We start from the raw sequence: 23156 nt of genomic DNA on the forward strand, positions 1-23156 counted from the left end.
AAACGTTTAAAAATAAAAATGTCCCACAGTTTTAAGCGAATTCAAGCTACTATATGAAAACTTCTAGTCGTTTATGAGAACATCGAATAATTAAATATTGTAACACAAATTAGGTGCGTTATTGGAAATTCTTTAAAATATAGCATAAGAATAGCAATAACGTTCAGCCATACCTATAACCATTTTTAAGCTATTGCATAGCATAGCTTCTATCGCGGGCCTTGAGCGCGGGGACCGAATCCAGAAATTCGGTAACGAAAAATCCTCACGCTCCCCACTCCGACGGGCGCGGAGGTGTGGCTTGAAGGCACAGCATGCAATAGCTATTATGGCTGGTTCACACTTTGATTAGTGCGAGTGCAGGTGATGAGTAGTACTACGTGTGGACAGCGACTGTTTAGTGCGAGTGTTTAGTAGGCTGTGTAGTAAAGTGAATAGAAGCGTATTCTATTTTTTTGCGAGTGGACTGCGAGTAGCCACGTCCCGCGCGCCCTTCCTTCCCCCTCACTCGCAGTGTGCCTGCCTAAACACGTCTGGACAGGAGTGTTTAGTGTTTAGTGTTTAGCGTAGTGTGTAGCGTCGCGAATTTCACCATTGTCCTGTAGGTGTAGTCTCGACACATTAATCGACATCGATCTCGACCGAAAACGGTCGGTAACTAACGATGTTCAGTAACTATAGTATGGACCTAAAAAATTTAGTGTTGTTTTTTCAAGAAATTTACCCTGATATTATGGAATATATAGTAAATTAAAATTAGTTACATAATTTTTTTGCATTATTACAAATATAATTGCATATGAAAAAAGCACATGTTATGCATAAAAAAACATGGCAGTTAATTTAATTTTAATCAAATTCGATATTTTTTTATATCAATCGTTTGATTAATGTTCTTTTTATCACATATTCATGGAATCCAAAATTCCATGTATGGCAATCTCCTTATTTACTTTTTTGACATTTGACATCAATCAATCAAAATAATATTTCTATCAAAATAATTAATATCTATAAATTTTGTGTTTTCAAGAGGATAATTTTTAATTATGTTCTTAAAAATCCTATAAATCTATGGGATAACAAAATATCCTAAGAAAACATCAATCTGCGTTATGTTTTTATATAGTTAAAGCTATTAGTTTTAGATTACTAATATTTTGTTATTTGTGAAGTGCAATAAAATTCTAATCAAAAGACTCTAAAAGCTCTACAAGATAATTCTGCTCAATTCGAAGCCTTTCGAGAAATCTTTAAGACATTATAGAAACGGACGGAACTAAAACTAAGGACGGAACGGATAATTTGTATCACTTGTATTTTTAGCTTGTATTATTACATATTATATTATATTATGTGCAATAAGCAAAGGATGAATATATGCAATTGATTTAGCGGTTCACGGGTAATTATTTAAGTGTTAAATATAAATATTTATCTATAAATTTTATAATTTACAGATGAACAAGTTACTAGAATTATGTTGATGAGAGATGATGGTTTTGAGCCAAATTTTCAACTACGCTATTATAAACTGTTAAATTAAATTTTTCTAATAAATTTTTTTCTTAATTCGATCGTTTTATTTGTATTCATCTGTATAATTGTATTATCCTAGAAGTTCAGAAAGAAATTAATCGAATATGAATGCAATAATTTAGGCTGAATAAATGCAGACAGCAGTACACTACATATGTATTTTAATATTTATTTAATATAATATAAGAGGCTTCTTAACATTATCAATAAAATTTTGAAACCATCTTAAAAATAAAACATTATTTGTTTATTTTATTTTAATTGCAATAACATTAAATAAGAGAAAACAATATTGCGTTAAATCATGTAACATCGGAAGTTTGAAATATCTTTTTTATTATAAAATTATAATAATCTATAATTTTTCCGACATTATCAACCGTATCTACAAATCCACACAAACCGTAAGGCCCTTCTCCCATTACGATACTTCTAGAATACGATACTCGAGTAGAATACTAGTTAGATATTTGCTCGCTACCCGATGCTCACATATTATGCGACTGAAAAATGACTAAATTCATCATTATTGTGCCTCGTTTTTGTAGACGGACGCTATGTCGAGCAATTCCAGTGACGATTTAAAAGTAGGAAGTAGGTACTGCAGGATTCATCCATATATTGAAAGAAACATAAATTGTAGTTTTATAGCCGCACGAGAACTACAACATGATGATAAGAATTTTTTATCTTTCTACCGAAGAGATACGCGCGAAACGCGACGCAAAAGCGACCAATTAAACTAGTCACGGACGTGGAGGATACCGGTAGCGTAATGGGAGAAGGGCCTTCGAGATCTTGTCGAGATCAAACGTCGGTATCATAACGATTGACAATGTCAAAGAATAATTTGTTTTGACAATATTCGAATGTGTTGCAAAGAAATGATTTTCCAAATCCATGAAATCTATATTTTATTTATTTTTCATATATCTACGGAATTGAAATAATGATGTTATTAATTTAGATAAAAATGCATTACTACAAGGCTATTATCATATAAATATTTTTACGCATAACGGAAAGTTTTGTGAAGAATAAAAATTATAAACAAATATGTATCCATTGTATACTTCCATCAAATTGGGGAGAGGTATTAAGCGACATCATTTTCATTGCTGAAGACGGGACTATAAATTAGTTATCGGTAATTACCGACTAATTTGTACAGACTACTGGCCCTGCACTCGCACTAATCACCTGCACTCGCAGTTGAATTGGACACTACTCGCACTACACACCTGCACTCGCACTAATCACCTGCACTCGCACTAATCAAAGTGTGAACCAGCCATGCTTTACCGCGGCAGTCCCCGAGTGTCACACGTCTTTTTTGTAAATAAGTTCACATTCACTGACACAACTCTTCCTATAAAGTTTGACTGACGTAATTATGTGAAACAACATGAAATAAGACTGAGGATGCACATGTGTTTATATAAAATAAGCGCCATTACATAACATGAACATGTAAACATCCAACATGATCGACCGTGTCACGCAACCTCGCAAATTACGCTCAATTACAAGGAAAATTACTTTATCAAGCCATTAACTCGTAAACAGCATATGTTCCGTGTGATTCCTCGTCATTAGACACATCGCGAGTTTTTCTGCGATGTTAAAGTATAGATTACTTAACGTTTCTGTAATTTAAAATCACAGGAAGCAAAGACGTTCAAGACTTTTTCCAAACAGTAAAACCTTTTCTTACAAGTTTTTTTTTTATGATCAAGAACAATACTGGCTGAAAACAAATTGGCGCCAAAAATACTATTTTTTATTTTCCCGCGCTCGACTGATCTCTAACAATAAAATATATTTTTGTAAATAGAACGCATAAAGACTATAATATCAGCAAGGCGATCGCTTGGCTGTCGGGTTGTTTTCAATTAAAGGCCAATTAACATCCTTGTGCGCTTCCCACGACTTCTGTGTAAGAAATAGTACAAGTAAAAAGAAATCTGATAATTATTTAATGGCAAATGCATCATTCATTGTTTAAGAGATATTGTTTACGTCAGAAAATGATACAAATACCGCAAACGCGTAATTCTGCGTATTATGTTTAGTATACAGCGAAACGCGTCATGTTTCGTTATCCATGTAATATGAATAATTAAAAGACATTGATATTTAATTGAAGGTAATTAATATTCTGTATTAATTATACTACAACTAATATTATTATGGAAAACGCAAATGACTAATACGTAGGTAACGAGAGATGATCTTACCAGATTCAACCTTTCACACCATCAGCAAGCATGCGTGAAAAGAGATTTAAAAAAAAAGAAGTTATAAGTATGTACTGGCCATTCCATTTTCGAAACACCAAATAATTTTGACATTTGACATTGTTTTTTTTTTTAATTATCCGTTAGGGAATGGCGCCATATTTGACAGTTGTGTGTAGATTTTGTAGATTTCGTCATTCAAATAGATTTGGATTTTAAATTGCAAATATGTAAATGTGTTTACAATAAACACGTGTTAGTTATACCGGATACGCCTGAGTGATTGAAAAACGTATACGAGAAGATGAAAATGTTCCGCTCTAAATACGATGCTTCTCTATTGAAATACGAAATAAAATCTTATATCTTGTCCTCAATACCTACATAAATTATCGTCATATTGGCGACAAATATTGAATTTCAAATTGAAATTAACTGAAATTTCACCAAGTCAATCTATATATCCCACACTATGTACGAACAGTGAAAGTTTGTATTTTTTCATGACAATTCCTTCTAAGGAAAAAAATCCAAAGTGGTAATTAAAAAACTGTTCCATCCATTTATATTTGTATAAGAATTTTATTTATTCAACATAAAAGAAACAAGTAAATATTGAAACAAAAATATGTAAAAACTGGAACAAATATCTTGCAGCAAAATGCTTTCCGTCGTTAACAATATTCCATAGATAAAGCCATAAATTACAAAACCGCGCGTTGCACCGATAAAAGTTTATAGACTGATAAACCATAGAGCATAGATAAAATAGTTTTTACTATAGTAAAAAACATAATTTTAGACAGGCCGCTTGGTTGAACGTTTTATGATAGCTTTCCGCCAGCGGCTTCGATCGCTTTGTCTAAAACCTAATAAATTATATAGGTATAATATGTATATATAATTTATTAGGTATGGTGTAGTGATACAAGAGGAAGGTAATATAATATATTACCTTCCTCTTGTATCGTACTTTATCTAGGAATTAAAAAAACGCACCAAAATCCATTGCGTAGTTATAAAAATTTACCATACCTATGGACCTGGGGACAGAAAAAGCGACTTTGTTTTGTACTATGTAGTTATGATTGGTATGAAAGAAATCTCCAGCTTTCTATTATTGATTATTATTTAACGCGTGCTTTAGAATATAGAAAATTATCACTATTTACTATTTATTTATTCTAATTAAAGAGAAAACATATATCCCTTTTTTAATCTTAATTTATCTAAACTCATAATTTGGTAGCAATATAAACCATCACGGATGTTTTATTTCACGCAAATTTGCCTGGAATAATAATATTTGTACTTACTGTTGAGTAAATCAAAATACACAAGAGAATAACCAAAGACAATTAAGATGAAACGTATGCTTACATAACTGTTGAAATTACTTACATAGATCCGCTATCAGATTTCAAGCGTATTATAATTTCTCTGATCGATAAAAGTATTATTGTCATAGTTATATCATCTTACCTCGTATAAGGTTAACTTAATGAATTATCGTATTTATTGTATTAAAGTGTATCAAACAATTATAAATGAAACGACACAAACTATAATAGGAACAACTGATTAAAATTTAAAATATTTCCATTCCAGATTAAAAACATAGGTGGTCAAATTTTTTAAACGTAGTGATATGTATTAGCTTTTCTTTTCATAAATAAAAAAAAATAATTTCCTACAAATAAATATCACTATAACATCTCAAGACAAAATCCACTCATTTCGATAATTCATCAGCAGGTGGCATAACTCTGCGTCAATTTAAATCATCTGGGTACATCTCAAGGATGAGTAATGGCCGCCAGCAATTGAGCCAAATGACCGCGGCGCCAACGCTACCGGGTGTTCAATGAGCAAATCGGGGAGAATTAAACTGTCAGCAATTGACTGTTCCGTTAAACTACTGGACGTATACCTATTGTTTCACTTTTTTTTAGTTGCCCGCGGTTGAAGATGTCAGATTGACGTTTGAACTGTCAAAACTGACGTTGTACTGTCAGTGATGAAATGTCAAATTTGTTGATGCCGCGGTATTTGAATTTGGAATGTAAGTAGAAAAATAATAACTAAAAGACAAAAATATTTACATAAAATTATAAGTTTGTTGTATTATATCAATTTTTGATGAAATCATAATTTGATATAAGTGCTTGTTTAAAAAGACATTTAGTAAAGAAATATTAATTTGACAAATAAACGATATCCATCAGTTTATAGTGCCACAAACTTATCTGACCCGGTGACAGTGTCACTGATGTCGCTTTCTTTTATATAAACAAAATATTCCGTAATGATTCCGTATGAAAAGTCTGTGAAAATGTGACATTTCAAAATGGCGGCACGTAGTTCCAGTTTTTGCCACCGGGTCAGATAAGTTTGTGGCACTGTACATCATATATCAAGTTGATCTATAACCAGACCAGTTCTATAATTTATGGACCCCATATTTGTATCTCCCGCGTAAATTATTTCAAATTGCAACATATTACGCAAACCCGAATGCAAATAATACGAACCTGATAGTATTACATAAATACCGCATAATTGACAATGAGTTACTGCGTTTGTAGCCAAATATCAATTTCGTTGGGTAATATGGAAGGCAATAAATAATTGTCCGTAGACACTACACCATACAATCAAGGTAAGAGTTGCTTTAGTAATTTGAGTTTAGATGTGTTATGTGTATTTTAATAATAGCAAATTTCATCATTAATTTATAGCCTAACTCTTAGATTGCCTAACTATACATAAAAGAAGAGATTTGTTTAGCAATAAGTAGACAATAAAAAATAGTTTGGAAAATCCAAAAGTGCACGCCTCATAATTTTTTTTTTAATAATTATTTATTAATTATTATTTTTGTTTATTTAATAACAATTAAACCACATCGAATCAGACCCTGAAAAATGAAAGGGTTCTATTCCTGAGCATACTCAAGCGTAAGAGAAAAAAAAAGACTCGATTAGTAAAGTATTTCGGTCGCTATCGTGTTAACAAGAAAATCCTCCGCACATACAGACACACGGACGTCCAAGACAGAACTTTTTTAAACTGTTTTTTAACTAGTTTAAATAACAAAAATGACATCAAAAATATCATGAACGTTAAAAATAGTGTTTTTTCTTAATATGTGTGTGTATGTATTATCTTACAAGTGCAATGTATGATACAAAAAGACATTTTAAGTTTGAAAAATCAGATTTTTTGCGCGAAGTGACAGTAGTAGTTAGTACCCACCTCAACGCTTCGCTTATGAGGCGTGCAATACTACAAAATACGTAGATAACTAATAACTATGTTCTGCTGATCCATACTACATATTCGTAATAATAAACAAGTAAATAATTCATATTACATTTCATCCCAAGAGGGAAGTTGCACAATCCGTGATGAATCAATTGAGATAAAGGACAAAGATGAGAGATTTAATCTAATACATATCTTCATGTAAATTAAATGTTATTGAACAAATTTAAATAAGTATTATCTTCTAAAATACACTTTTATTTAAAGTAAATTTAAGAGCTCAGTCAAACGAAATAGAATTAAATATATTCATATTATTCCAATTCTAAAGATAACCACTAAAATAAACAATCAAATAGTGGGCAGTCTGTTATCAATTGTAATACGAGGGTTTAACCCAAATATATTATACTGTTGGTATTGCCTTATCTAAGCTAAACAGTGCAGGTTGGATTATCTGTGCATTTTGAATCACTTTTAAATATTTTCAAATGTGTGTTCCATTGGCATATTTAGACATTTAATCTATAATTATAAAAATAAATGTTTGTAAGTCCTTTACGGATTCGTAAACAATGCATTTCATCATCAAGATGATCTTCGTACATGCGCCTACGAAGGTTTCTGAGTTAGTACACGGCCAATTTTCGACCACAGACCAAGCCAGAGTGTAAAGCTGGTCGATATAAAATTAAAATTATAACTGAAGTAATTTAATACAAAATATGTATTTACCTATAGTAAATATTAAAACAAACAAACCCCGATTTTACCTTCAATTCCAACTTCCAACAATCGTATAAGGTCAGGGTCGACAAAATAGGTAATTGTAGTTTTTATTGTGCATTAAGTTGGGATTAAATAATTAAAATTTAAAATATTATGATAATTAATTTATGTGCAGTCTGTGAGAAGAATAATTTGCATAGCGTGTCTTTTTTATAGAAAAATAACAGATAATTTAAAAAACTTTAAACACCTAAATAACACGCTTTAATAAGATAAACTCATGAAATTATTGTATCGTTATTGATCCTTGATAAGTGTACAAAGATTTTATTAAATCTGTCCGTAATCGAGTCTAAGTTGGTTACATCCTACTAATATAATTATAAATGCGAAAGTTTGTGAGGATGTGTGTGTGTTTGTTACTCTTTCACGCAAATACTACTAAACCGATTACAATGAAATTTAGCACACATATAGAAGGTAACTTGGATTAACACATAGGATAGGTTTTATCCCGGAAATCCCATCCGAACGGGAACTATGCGGGTTTTTCTTTGAAAATGCGGACGAAGCCGCGGGTGGATAGCTAGTATAAACATACAGGCGAAGCTAATAGTGTTAAACTTAGAAGGGTCTGGCGCTAAAGCCTTATCAGCATTTAACCTTGATAACAACGGATGCTGGTAACCGATAGCTAAGCAAATATAAATATTGTATTTTTAACACCCACAGATATGCTATGGACAGAAATGAATCGGGACGTTTTATTATTGAAGGTGTTATAATACATTATTTGGTCTTGTTTCCTTGAATTATCGCAGGAAAATTTCCAAATTTATGCATATCATCATTGTCATTTATGGAAATTATTTGATAGCATTGTTTTTCCTGTTATTTATTATATTTATTGATTGATATTTAATAATTTTGATATATTTTTTTTATTCTAAATTAAACTTATGATGAGCTTTTACAAAAAACAAGTGAAGTAATAGCTAACATGAAACGCAGTTGCAAGTAAAACACGACCAAAACAAACACAAACAGACGAACATACCTCCTTTTTGAATGTCGGCTAGATAAGCTCTCAACCAAAGATCTTCAGTATCAATAGATACACGCAACGTCGCGTGCGAAACCAATTGTTTTCTAAAACATACACTTTCACGGGCATTGGTTAATTCTCTTTAATTACGGGCAAATAAATGGTCGAGAAGGCCGTTCGAATTTGTGATTTTTGTGTCAATGTTTTTGTCTTGATAAAACAAAAGACAATTGATTGTGTTTAGGGATTCTTTGACATTGTTTGAGAATGAAACGTTAACTTAATCTTCTTATACAGTAGCACCTCTATAAGTCGAATATCAAGGGAGACGCCAAAAAATTTGAGTTATAGAGTTTTCAACTTATGGAGGATTTCGACTTATGGCTGGTTCACACTTTGATTAGTGTGAGTGCAGGTGTATAGTGCGAGTGCAGGTGTGTAGTGCGAGTAGTGTCCAATTCAACTGCGAGTGCAGGTGATTAGTGCGAGTGCAGGACAATGGTGAAATTCGCGACGCTACACACTACGCTAAACACTAAACACTAAACACTCCTGTCCAGACGTGTTTAGGCAGGCACACTGCGAGTGAGGGGGAAGGGAGGGCGCGCGGGACGTGGCTACTCGCAGTCCACTCGCAAAAAAATAGAACACGCTTCTATTCACTTTACTACACAGCCTACTAAACACTCGCACTAAACAGTCGCTGTCCACACGTAGTACTACTCATCACCTGCACTCGCACTAATCAAAGTGTGAACCAGCCATTAGGCGGATTTTGATTCGACATAAAGAGTTTGAGGTTTATTCTTATAAATTTGAGTTACAGAGGTAAAATAAATTAAAATTCAACTTGCAGAGGTCACAAACATGTTTTTATTTATTATAAATCAACATTATTTCAAATCATTTTAAAATAAAAAATATGGCATTAAAAAAGTCAGTATTTTTTTTGCTTTAGATAATTTGGTTGTTCTCTAGCATTTTATAATCTATAAAGAGCAGAAAATATAATATTCTTTTTCAAAGATACTGGTTTGCTTTATAAAATTTCGTAAGGTATTCAATGCGGTTCTTGCCTCTTTGATGGAAACCCATGGAGCGCATGTACTATTCACGTCTTCTATGTCATCTTAATCATTAGTATCGGTTTTCTGAGCTACTGAATCGATAATTTCGTCATCAGATACTTAACGCAAACACGTGTTTCGTGAGTCATAAATTAATTATCGTATACTCCTAAAATGTTTTCTAAGAAACAATAGTGTACTTGCACTGTCGGCAAATTCTTAAAGTCGGTATTTTATTTTTGTTCGAACAATAGAGGTAATAAATTCCAAATCATCAAGTTATAAAGGTTGTAAAATAAAACGTTGCTATGTTCGAGATACAGAGGTCAAATTTGATTTTTCGAGTTATAGAGTGAAAATATGTACCAAAATGGCTTGGAGGGACTCGGTTATTATTTCGACTAACAGAGGGGCAAAATTTCAAGTAATAGAGGTTTTCGGGTTTGAAGGGAAGGGAACAAGACATTTTTTCGAGATTTGGAGGTTTTTGACTTATCGAGGTTCGACTTAACGAGGTGCTACTGTATATAAAAATGAATCGCAAAATGTGTTGGTAAGCGCATAACTCGAGAACGGCTGAACCGATTTCGATAATTCTTTTTTTATTATATTCCTTGAAGTACGAGGATGGTTTTTATGTAGAGAAAACGTAAACATATACCACGGGCGAAGCCGGGGCGGACCGCTAGTAAATAATAATAAAAAGTACAAATAACTGCGAATTGTGTATTCATTTATAGAACTTATGACACAAAAATATTCTCTCGTTTTTAAAATGTGTTTTTCTTATTCATGTTTGCTTTTTGTCTGGTACTTATTTTATTTGCTCTATATTATAAGCTGAAACAAAAACTGGATTTGTATCAGGGAGAATTACTTTCACTGTACATGACCACAACAGAGACATAATATAATATTCTCAATGTGAATGAATAACGTTTGCAAATTCTAAGACATAAGAGCAAAATTTAGATCCTTAGAGTTAATGTAATACTACGAATAATAATTAAATAAGTAATAGTAAGAGTTTAAAGTAGTATTTAAATTAGCAATAGTATACGTAGTATATTTCATTCATACGTTTATTTCACGTTGGTAATAGAACATTAGAATAATTTAGAATCAATATCGATGAACTATGAGTCACTGTTGATTGTTGAATCACACGCAGCATCTCATGATTTCTTCTGAGAATCACTTTACAACTTATTAACGTAAAATCACGCTAAAAGCCTGATTTCATAAGAATGGGTATAGAATTTATTATCATACGAAATACTGATGTTGGCATAGGTATATACCATCTCCGATTTAAACTTCGAAGCAGAACTACATATTGCCATTTACTTAATTCTTAATGTGAAAAGCATATATTTCTGTTGTGTGTCTGTTCATATACCATAATTTATGTGTTCGAGTTAATACTACAATATATTATATAAAAGACTAGCGGTTTTACCCGATATAATATAATATATAGCCTTCCTCGATAAAAGTTCTTGAGATTTGAGCGTTCAACCAACCAAACAAACAATTAACAAAAAATCTCTACAGCTTTCTAATTATTATTAGTATAGATAATAATATAATCCAATACCAAGGAAGTTATGCAAAAGGTACCTATTCAATGAATATAGATCAGTAGAAATCCAAGCGCGTAATAGTTATTACGAAAATAAGTAAAAACGATTACCAAGAATAGTTAATATTCATCCAGTTAGTGTAATTTAATTTATTCGATCGTTCATTAATATTTATGGATCGATTGATTTGACATAAAAGTAATGATTTATCAATCGGAGTATTATAGATTACGCTTGCAGTAGAAAATAATTTGGAAAATCCAAAAGTGCACGCCTCATAATTTTTTTTTAATAAATATTTATTAATTATTATTTTTGTTTATTTAATAACAATTAAACCACATCGAATCAGACCCTGAAAAATGAAAGGGTTCTATTCCTGAGCATACTCAAGCGTAAGAGAAAAAAAAAGACTCGATTAGTAAAGTATTTCGGTCGATATCGTGTTAACAAGAAAAAGGATCCGCACATACAGACACACGGACGTCCAAGACAGAACTTTTTTAAACTGTTTTTTAACTAGTTTAAATAACAAAAATGACATCAAAAATATCATGAACGTTAAAAATAGTGTTTTTTCTTAATATGTGTGTGTATGTATTATCTTACAAGTGCAATGTATGATACATAAAGACATTTTAAGTTTGAAAAATCAGATGTTTTGCGCGAAGTGACAGTAGTACCCACCTCAACGCTTCGCTTATGAGGCGTGCAATAGGAAAGTGGGTATGTATGTTTAGTTATACAGGGTTACAGGTTCAGTCGACCTATTCCTGTTAAGAGCGTGTAGTAGGGGTCAAAACAAACTGATTTGATCTTATAATACCATATCCAAAAGTTAGCCGTTGAAGAGTTATTGCAATTTTAATTTTTTTCTTGAAAATGCCACTTTATCGTCGCATTTAGCGTTTAATTATTATTAAATATATTAATTACATATTAGCATACCTAGGGAGAAACAATGCTTATAGGGGGTGAAATAGAGAACGTTGTATAGGTGAAGGTTGAACGCAAAGTTTATATCTAAAATCACAAGGCACAAGGCACAAATGTACATAAATTGTCAACAATTTATGTACATTTTCGGTCAAGTATGTGATAAAGCTAGGGTAATTTACGTTTTTATTGCCTATGTAATTACTTATTAATTTTATTCAATTCGGAAATAACAAACATTAAAATACTCAAATGATTTTCATTTCGTGCCAAACATATTCACGTTTGATACTTCCTCGTTCCTCTTAAACTCAAACGTTTATTGACCAACTAGACTTCTTCCAGAGCTTCTAAATGTGCAAAATACAGAGTGGTTCATTTACCAGCCTAATCTATACTAATATTATAAAGCTGAAGAGTTTGTTTGTTTGAACGCGCTAATCTGAAAAACTACTGATCCGATTTGAAAAATTATTTCTGTGTAAGATAGCCCATTTATCGAGGAAGGCTATATTTATATATCATCACGCTAAGACCAACAGGAACGGAGCAATGCGGGTGAAGCCGCGGAGCAGAGCTAGTTTAATAATATAAGATCAGGACCGTAACCACCTTGTATACAGTACAGTTATGATCAATGCGCATTGACACGCGTTGATTTCGAGCGAAATGTCGCAAGAACCACCCAGAGAGCGTGAGACCCTCTCAACAGCATTGTGCTGCGGTTCCCACAAAAATATGCAATCTGTAACAGTGTAAAACACAGAAATCGCGGGAATAACTGCTTTTGCGCAAGACTGTACGCTTCTTTGAAAAATTGTAACGTGTTTATGAGGTGTAACGGTCTTGTCAATATCTGTTATGACTGTAAGCAAAAATAATAATATAGTTTTCCGTTAATTGGTAATGGTTCCACACGGATCTATTTTGGGACCGCCACTGTTGAATATTTTCACCGTAGCTGCCTAACTCAATTTTATCTTTCTAGTCGCAAAATCTATAAAACTACATGTGTTACATCAAATTCTAGACTATAAAATTAAAGTACTAAAACTAACGGTGATATCAAATGACGACTTAGATAGAAAGGAAAGTGATCCTTAACCTTTAAAACCAGTAAACGATAATCAAGATCACGACCTTACATACCATAACATAACAGAGGTAAACAGAGGCAAGATGTTTGATAAAGCGCGGATTTATTTAAACTCTAGTCCTGTATAAACACGCGCCTCGTTGCTAGGAGATACCATCAGATGCTGCGTTAGGTAGCGGATAGAAATAATAGATATCCTTATAATGTGAATTTCTATTTAAACATTCGTTTTGTGAAGCCTACGCGACTATTTATTGTAAACTAGTTTTACACAAAATGTGCAAAAATATTGTATGAACGAGCGCGAGCGTTGAGTTAATGCGCAGTTTTACGAAGAATACGAAAAATTAATCTGAAATACAAGCCAATTGTGAAAAGCATCGTTCATAAATCATAACATTACGAGAAAATAGATCAATGCACGACAAAAATGTTGAGAAATTTATGAAATTAATTATACAGTAGGTAATAAATACCAGCTCAGTGTGCGTGCAACCTTATTTGTAAATTGATTTATCTTTTCTGGATTAATGATACGCGACAAATATTAATTTCCATGAAGATTAATGACTTAGGAAATCTCCAATGGAATGTGTACAAAAACATTATTTTTCGGAACTAGTAAACATTAATAAACAGTAGCTTCATTATTAAAGAGAAATCAAAATTGATTTATAGCATGAACACATTGTATTTTGGTGACGTTGAAATTTATAACCAGATGATATGTAGTGCGAAAATATATTATCTAATGTAAAAGTCTCTAGAATCATTCTGAGTGGTAAAATAAAACAAAAGAGACCCAAGAACCAATAACTAGAGTCTTCCATCTCTAATTACTATAAAATGACCCAAAAACAATCAAAAGAAAAACTTCTGCCAGTTACTTGGCCTACCGGTGACTAATCTTCGAAATTAACTTAACTACGAAAAAAGTAACGGCCACGTCTTTTATACCGTAAGCTTTCATGAGATAATTTTAATGTAAGTCCAATCTCATGATGGTTATCGTTGAAGCTCGTTCACAACATTCCTAGGAAGAATTAAAGCAATTAAAATTTATAAGACGAGTTTATAGACCTTATAACTCCAATTTAATATTCTGCTAATTACTTCGCAGTCTTGAACAATTTGTGCGACAACGGGATGACTGCAATCGTAAAAATCGACTCGTTTCGGATTATCGTTTCGTCTCTGTTACTCACATAGAACCGTAGCAGTAATTGATCTCCTGTCCTCTTCTAGATCCCGATGTAAGCTGGATTGGAAATTCAGGTTCAGAGCTCGATTGCTTTTTTTAGATTTCAAAATTCTAGGCGCAGTATATGGTCTGTTTTAATGTTTGTAGGTTTACATCTCATTTATTTCGTTGTCTATCTAAATGGGCATTAAATATTATAAAAAAGTTGTTGGAAATATACGTAAAATCTTTGCTAAGAAGGTCGGAGTTCTCCATATTAAGAAAACTATTATATCTCACAGTTCATGCGTAATTCCACATGCTGTTGCCATAAACGTGATAATGTATGAATCATTTTGTCAGATGTTGACCGATTATAGTTAACACATTTGTCTACTGTTTTACATCCTTGTTAACTCAAATGGCATAATTTTGTGGCCAAGGTCGAATGTCAATTAGTCTAATTTTTTTTCATACTTTCAATTCAAACATATTGTAACGCTGAATACTGTTTTTGACTAGAATGAGAGCATAATATTAAAAAAAATCTGAATTCGGTGATTTTGATTTCAGAATTCGGTTACGAGTAATGACTTTTGCCTGTAATAAAATATATTTTTACCTAGATGAGGAAAACCCATTTGTCACCCAGGTGTAACCACTTAAGGGTAATTCCTTAGTTTAAAGCTTAATAAAGGCACTTGAATTTAATAGGCACACGACTGTAAATTACTTGCAGTCATGGCTTACAGTTATTTACAAAGCGCTGGTTCGTTAGTGGTTGCTGGAGATGATAAAACTAGTCTATCTGCTATTATCTCCTATAAAACCCATAATATGTAAATTGTAATTTGTATCTTTATTGCGCATTTGAGAAATTAAAACGACTACCTCGCAAACATATTTTTGGATTAATAACTATACGAGGACTTTGCCTTTTATCCAGACATATTTGAATAATTTACGAAATCTATCCAACCCCATATTATAATATATCCTATACAAATAACCTTATCCTCATGTGAGCTTTTATCATTAAAGATTAGTGACAAATCTTACACATTTATACGGACACTACCAAAATGTTTAGTATTCCCTCTAACAACGATTTAAACAAATTGATGATTTAAATTTTAACTATTACTTAAATTATCGTTTCCTACACTCAAATAATTCTTCTCACATCTAACTCGTAAACACAGAGGTATTGTATAGAATTTATTGAAACCGACAAAGGAATATTCAATTTTATGGTTCGGGATAGTGTCAAAGATTGGGTTTTTAACAAAAAAATTGACGATACGTGATGTGAAAACACATTGTTGTTAATGATCAAGCACGGCGCTTAATAGGTACCAAAATAATGCCACATGATCGTTCTTGGATATGGAGTGTTAAAAAAAATATCTATGAAATCATCCAATAACGTTCCTACATAGAGTATAAAAGTAATGGTGGAAATATTTTTGCGCTTTATCTGTATTTTTTATTGACAAATAAAAGCTCATTTATTTATTGTTAGTTCATGACATTCGATTAGGACGACATGTTATATCGCTTGTGCTTATTTATCATATTATTACGTAGTAACTATTTAGTAATTTGTGATAAGACGTCAGAGTTGCGTCTTTAGTGAGTCTGTAGAACACATCTGGTGACGTTAGTAATTTTGCTTCATTGTATCAGAGGAGTTAAATTGTTAAAACAATAACGAAGTTCGTCACAATAGTGCCCTTACAATGATTGTCTATGACCAACCATAAATTCAAAAGAACATTTCACACAATAGTAAATATTTAGTACATAATCTTTGCAAGAATGCAGAGCTAGACCATCACAGTTGTACGTACACAGTTGTACCATAGCACAGACTAATAATAATATACTACGTATACAAACCATAGTATAAAGAGAACTCTTTCTCTCTCGTTCTATTTATACTATGGTAGTACCACAGATTACTAAATACTACAGTTGTACATTCCTCTGAGTGTACAACTAATATGCGGTTAGCCGCTGTCATAAGCCAAGCGATTAAAAACTAAATGGTCAAAGTATGAAAGTAGTTCAATGACTCAGAAGACCTTTGCATTTTACTTCGCGCGGATTCCATGATTCACGCGGGTTAAGATGAAGTCATACAGCCTTTAGGTACTGCCTTTATTATTTACTGCGATATTTTTGTAAGCTAATAAATATATGGGACCTAACAGCAAAATTCTCGGAAATAGATACAGTGATTTTGGCTTATCTTACGCATCGTTTATTTTAAACATGCGTTAATTTATTGCTATTGTTTAACTATTTATTCAGGGAGAATGCTGTGTGCATTGATAAGATCTGAGTGATTTAATGATAAGCCCCACTTCCCAGGAATCAATTAAAATCTAAAGCTTTTTTGTTCCCTGTATAAATAGTACCTATATTCGGAAGGCGCTGCAGGTTAATGGTGTAAAAAGTTAAGATGCTAAGCATCTAAAGCTTTGTAAGAACCTTTTTTATTTGTTAGTATTATTTTTTATAAAATACTCAAGTACTTAAAAACAAAACAATAATGTTTAAAATATGATAACTACCTACCTATCTTTTACGAATTTGGGTTCCAAATATAAAATAATTGGTAATTTTTTTATAATCTTTATAATTAAACGTTATCTTGCCTTTCAGTGAATTTAAAGGTTATAGAATCATATCCCGACGTTTCTTAAAAGCGACGAAGGTCAAGATTAAGAGCAGTCACTTAAAGGGCAATTAAATTTCACAGCCGACACCAGTAGCCCTAACCAGAGAGTCAGTATTGGGCGGTAAGCACTTAACGAAATAATTCAAGTACTCCACCACAATGGTCCATTAAGCGCATTATGCAGCTGCATTCTGTACTTACCAAATAAAACTATTCCGATAACAATAAGCACAAATCAGCCCTCCAGGGCGGTCACTCAATCAATTCCAAAGCACATGTCACAGAGTTAAAACACGCACAAAATAAATCGGAAGCGCACGATACGACAAACGACGCGACGCGTGTGTCGCGCACGAAGGTTCGGCGCGGAATGAAAAACAATGCGCATTGCGCGAGCCGCGAGCGGCGAGCCGCGGCGTGCCTTGCCCCCGCTAGAGGCTGCGCGCGAGTCGATGCAACGCGTTCATAATAATATGCGTCCGTGCCCTGAAGTTTGTTTTCAATTCAAACGTAATGGTGCGTGAATTCTAATCAGATCATATTAGGAGTTATGAACGGAAGTCACTTTATTTACAGGAACTGTGTGTGGTCTGTAGACCGTGTGTTAGATCCTTAGATCAAAGAAATACTTCGATTTGCTTTGTTTAAGTGTAACGAAGAATCGAACAAGCTTTGATTTCCTTCACTCAACCAGAAAGTATCAGAACTTATTTTTACAGTATAAATCAAATTACGTAAACAATAGGAACTCAATAACATTTGAGTTTATTTACCAAATTCTATTTTCCTCTTTACTTGTTACTTGCATAAATATGCAGAGTCACGACCACACACCACACAACGGCATCTAAAATTATTATTGCTGATAAGGAATGTTTAATGTTATGGTTATTTATTGTTTATTGCGTAAATCTATCATCGATTATTGTCCATCAACCAATCTAATAAAATTTACAAAAAGCCATTCCTTATACTTAAGTAGTTTCTACGTCAAATTATTATAGCAAAACGAACTAATTTGAAATTATAATACCGATAATAACATAACAATTAAGCATAACGCTTATACAGGGTGTAATCGTTAAGTGTGCACAGGCGATTTTTCCGTAAGTATTACAGATAACAAAAAACTTTAAACTGATATCGAAAGTACTTAACCTAATGAGTAAAATGGCCGTAATAAATTTTTAAAAATAAATCGAGAAATATCAAAAAAATTATCTTTAAACCCTCCCATACATTAAGTATGAAATATGAATATCCCGTATACATTTAATATGAAAGATTTTTAGCTTTCTTTTTCTTTTTTGGTTTTCTGCTTTAATTACTTCGCAAATTTGAAGTGGCATTTTCCACGCTTTTTCCGGACATTTTCACGCATTTTCCGGATATTTTCCGGGGATTTTCCGAGCATTTTCTCGACATTTTCCAGGCTTTTTCCGGACATTTCCACGCATTTTCCGGATATTTTCCGGACATTTCCCTGGCATTTTCCGGTTATTTTCCGGGATTTTCCAGACATTTTCCGGGATTTTCCCAGGCATTTTCCGGGGATTTTCCGAGCATTTCCCGGGGATTCTCCGGATGTTTCCCAGACACGCATTTTTCCGGGAATTTCGAGAAAATGCTCGGAAAATCCCCGGAAAATATCCGGAAAATGCGTGAAAATGTCCGGAAAAAGCGTGGAAAATGCCACTTCAAATTTGCGAAGTAATTAAAGCAGAAAACCAAAAAAGAAAAAGAAAGCTATTAAAGATAATTTTTTTGATATTTCTCGATTTATTTTTAAAAATTTATTACGGCCATTTTACTCATTAGGTTAAGTACTTTCGATATCAGTTTAAAGTTTTTTGTTATCTGTAATACTTACGGAAAAATCGCCTGTGCACACTTAACGATTACACCCTGTATACCGCTTATCAGTTTTCAAGATCTCTTAACAAAAAAACTTAATTCGACGTCAGTTTTAATTAATTTAATCCATCGTTCAGTTTTTTATATGAATTCTTTAAAACTGCGGTTCTACAGTTCTCACCGTGTCAAGTGAAACCTGTATTAACCACTAGTTGTCTTCATGTACATATTATGTTACCTATCAAATTGTTATGAAAGATGACTCTAATAATCTGATTAAAATAAAAGTGATCTCTTTACTGCGGTATTGGGTGGATGGCTTCTCTCAAGCACGACAGTGTGTGTAAAAAAAATTGAGAGGAATTTACATTTTATGAGTTTACCAAAAATTATTTTGGTCTAACGAAATGGTTGATTTTTAGAGATGTTTTTTTATTTTATTTGTCCTGCTGATTTAGAGTAGGTACCTAGGTATATCAGGATTTGCAATCTGATACCAATCAAACCTTTTTTGATCATTCTATCAAATCCAGCGACGTAGAAATATTTTTTTAGAATAATAAACTCTTATCTAGATTCTGCTAAATTAACTAGGTGGTATTTTTTATTTATTTTGTGCATAAAGGATAACTTGCGCTACCTATGTAGGTAGGTTAGTATCATCATATATTTTAGATCTTAGACTATTGTTTTAATAGCAAATAAATTGAAGAAATATCACGAAGCCAGCTGCAAAATGCATTCAAATCATTCCTACTTCCTCGCCAATTATTAAAAATTTAACAATTCTATTCCACCTCTAAATTCTAAACTGATATTCCATTGTTCTGTTCATTCCACGAACAAAAGGGAAGCGCTCGTCACACTACACAATGCACATATTAGTATGTAAATATTATAATAGTATTGTTACGGTTCTTACCCAAGCGATCACGTGCTCGATAGGCGATATGCTTTAGTTTTTCAATCGTGTTTTAGTTTTACTTGGTAGTTTCGCAAAAGAAACATCCAATGAATATATTTATAGACATAGGTAGGTACATTTGGAAAATTAGAACTCATATAAGAAACCGCGCTTTATTAGCTTTTAGATTTTAAACAATACAGCAACTACATCACATGACACGCGTGGTTTCTGGACAAAAAGTAGAATATGTGCTAAACTACAGACTATAATTTATGTACGGTTTCAATCAGCCGTTTTTGCACGAAAGAGAAATCTATAAGGTGCTTAATTTTCCAATGATTGCATCTACCACAGAATAAATATGGAACACCAATCGCTTGACACGCGTGGTTTCTGGACAACAAAGATTTCATACGGAATCATTCAGCAGTTTTTGCACAAAAGAAAAAATCTCAAAAACATCGCAATTAAAAAAAACACTACATATCCAATCGCTTTTACCACAAAATAAATCTAGCAAGCGATTAAACACAAATAAAGTCCAAAACACAAAAGTACATCAGCCGTACACATCCGGGAACTCCCAATTGCAAGCACACCCTTGACAGTCACGGTTTACAGACTTCCCGATTCCACATAAAATGATGTACGACCAGATATATCCCGCATTTTGTGCAATAAAACTACACAAATAGAACTTATTAGTACTTAGTGTGGAAAGAGATGTTATTTATCACACGTAACCATCATCGTGTCTTAGTTCCTAATGGTACCGGATCATTTATAACAGTGCGAATACTATAGCAATTAGTTTTAGAAGTAAAACTTTTTCACAAGGAAGTTTGTTTTTCTGTCTCACAATATTTGTTTTTTCATCTATTAATAACGATAATTTTAAAAAGTTGAAAGAAATGCAGAGAAATTATCAAAAATCGGCGCTAGAACATAATAATTAGCGAGTCTTTGTTCCACGCCTCACTAACCCACTGTCGTGTTGGTTGCAATTCTCACGATCACTAGGAAACACTACTGGATTCCTTCCTGCCTTTACATAATGTACTTTCTAATGTTATATCCTGTAAATATGATATATGAGCAATTGCTATCGGATTAATAACGGGTTTTGTTTAGTAATGCATGTATTATTATTATTATTTAGTTTCAATTGCATAATTTAAAGAATATTATGTCAAACGTAGTAATTCTGTGACGATTCCAGAAGTTTCAATTTCTCTGTTAAGTTTCAGAAGGTCAATATTGTTGGCAGTATAAAATACTCTAATTCCAATTTATGTTTATTTTTTTATTTAAAAAAAAACCCACAGCCAAAAGACCTTTGTTCAGAGCATCTTCGCGCGCTATTACAAAATGGCGGGCTTATAATTCTGGCGTATACCAGTAAGTCACGGAGGCTGGTGACAGTCGAACCGTGACGCTGACTCACTAAGCACACGCTGACCGTGAAACATGCGTGTACCCAACCAAGGTAATGTTAAAATAAGGATTTTTTACTAAAGTCTAAAAATGGTGCGCAAATTACATGTAGCACCTGTTTGTCTTAATTCACCTAATGGATATTATTTATAATGTGTAGAAGCTTCTAGTATATCTAAGAATTTTTAGGGGTCTACACTCTACATATTATGATATCACGTTCGAAGGTTATTGCTTCCTGGCACTGACAACAATCATTATGTGTTTTAAATGTTGGTGTTTCTCCAATCGATTGCTGATAGTTCTTACACATGAAGTAGTAGGTACTCCTTTTAAATTAACCAAAAAGGACGTTTATATAAAACGAAATAACTTATTTGTATTACTTTTACGGATACAATTGAATCAAACGACTGACCGGTTGGCTTGGTTGGTAGTGACCCTGCCTTCCAAGCCAGAGTTCGTGGGTTCGATTCCCACCCGGGGCAATTATTTGTGTAATGAAAATAGATGTTTGCTCTGTGTCTGGGTGTTAATTATAAGTATTTATATTTAAAATTATATAATTTATATGTATGTTTATCAGCCATCTGGTTTCCATAACACAAGCGAAAGCTTACTATGAAATCAGATCGTGCCGTGTGTGAAAATTGTCCTGAAATATTTATTATTTATTTATTTTAAATGCAGTATTTCTATCAAGATGGAAAATATTTTGGTTAACCCTTTTACCAAATCATTATAATTCAATAACACACAGTTGTAAGCTCATGAAGTTTATTTCAGCCAGTATCTAACTTCAAAGACATAGAAAGCATTTCGTGTCATGTAACAGTTACATAATTCATTTAGTTTTACAAGTTCAAGTTTCAATGGACAAAACAGCGTTTCCGATGCTCGCTTTCCGGATGCATCCAGGATTTATTTTTAGATAATTAACTTATAGACCGGGAGATACTGACACAAAATTTCGAGTTATTTGTAACAGGATGGCGGTTCTACAGGGTTCTTAGTACGCAATGACAAAAAGAAAAATGATGGTGTGAACGCTGGTACCGGCGGCTTAGTCGCGTGGGCGTTAGTCGAACTCATCGGAAAATAGCGAAAGTCAAACGATTTGTAACAGTATGGCACTTATTTCTCCTGTAAGTTTGAGGATCAACGAATATAAATACAAAATTTCAAAGATCTAGGTGTTGGAAATCTTCACTTATATAAATTAATAATAAATTTATTTTTCAAGTATGACAGCACTTTTTCCCCCTACTAGAAGTATGGCAAATATAATAATGGTCACATTTTATCAAATACTCTCCAAAAAGCCAAATGCAATACTGGTACAAAAAGATAGGCGAAATAAAAAAATTTTGCAGATTTTCGGCGGTATGGCGACCATTTGGAATCGTCCGAAAAGTATGGCATGGCGATTTTCGTAAATGGCTGCACGACGATGGTTACCTGTGCAAAAGTTAGCTTGGTACAAATGGTTGAATAATTGTTTTTTTTAAATCAACACATTCGCGTCGGTATGGCGGGCTGTAAGTCATACCGGAAAAGTATGGCATGACACTACCGCCTACTTCTTTTTTATGGGCTATCGGT

At 32.9% G+C, this 23156-nt stretch overlaps 1 protein-coding gene across 1 annotated transcript in view; it reads right to left on the reverse strand.

The window, feature by feature from the left end:
• rau (RA domain-containing protein rau) overlaps positions 1 to 17747 on the reverse strand; it is a 71005-nt gene extending 53258 nt beyond the window's left edge. The window contains exon 1 of the mRNA XM_089701718.1: positions 17561 to 17747. The gene's annotated coding sequence lies outside the window, so the exon portion shown is untranslated. The remainder of the gene's footprint in view (positions 1 to 17560) is intronic.
• Positions 17748 to 23156: the final 5409 nt, after the last annotated feature.

This window comes from Colias philodice, chromosome 2 (assembly GCF_061535455.1).
Source record: "Colias philodice isolate Cphi_HAF_F1 chromosome 2, ilColPhil1 Martin Lab GWU primary, whole genome shotgun sequence".
In the NCBI taxonomy this organism is placed as follows: Eukaryota; Metazoa; Arthropoda; class Insecta; order Lepidoptera; family Pieridae; genus Colias; species Colias philodice.